Genomic DNA, 575 nt, shown 5'->3' with positions numbered 1-575 from the left:
TTAATCTGTAACACTTAATGATTTTGTGTTCACTCAACTGAAAAAGTGTGATCCTTGAGGCAAAAATCTTTCCAGCTCGTCTCCTTGGCCTACGTCTTGGTCTTGCTTGGATTACTGCTGCCATTTCACCAGGAGGCACATTCGAGGAAACCCGCTTACTGTTTTACACCTGCTTACAAATTTCACCCCAAAATAGAGGCGCGCTTCTAAGGTTGGTTGTATACATTTTAGCCTAACTTATTAAATATATCTATCTGTAAAAATTCTGTTTATAATAATAGCCGTCTGTATATATATTCATAGTACATATTCACCTGTAAACTCTGTAAACCATCAGTATATTATGTTCATTGTACATATCTGTAAAAATTCTATTTATAGTAATATCCAACTGTATATTATATTCAGTACATATCCAGCTGTAAATCTTGTTCACAATACTTGTTATCTATATATTATATTCATAGGACAAATCTATCTGTAAAATTCTGTTTATAATAGTATTCATTTTTATATTTATACACTACTTATCCATGTCCTGCACTTATGAAACCATTGTACATCCTGCACTTACT

General features: G+C 32.3%; 1 protein-coding gene and 1 long non-coding RNA gene across 2 annotated transcripts in view; both read right to left on the bottom strand.

The window, feature by feature from the left end:
- Nucleotides 1-575, bottom strand: part of ccdc102a (coiled-coil domain containing 102A) — a gene marked incomplete in the record, with an annotated part of 104,233 nt that overhangs the window by 35,799 nt on the left and 67,859 nt on the right.
- LOC116703084 (uncharacterized) overlaps nt 1-575 on the bottom strand; it is an 8,327-nt gene that overhangs the window by 486 nt on the left and 7,266 nt on the right. The gene's annotated exons all lie outside the window — the stretch shown is intronic.

This window comes from Etheostoma spectabile, chromosome 15 (assembly GCF_008692095.1).
Source record: "Etheostoma spectabile isolate EspeVRDwgs_2016 chromosome 15, UIUC_Espe_1.0, whole genome shotgun sequence".
Lineage (NCBI taxonomy): Eukaryota > Metazoa > Chordata > Actinopteri > Perciformes > Percidae > Etheostoma > Etheostoma spectabile.
Note: the sequence above shows the minus strand (reverse complement) of the source record. Positions and strands in the feature narration are given on the sequence as shown.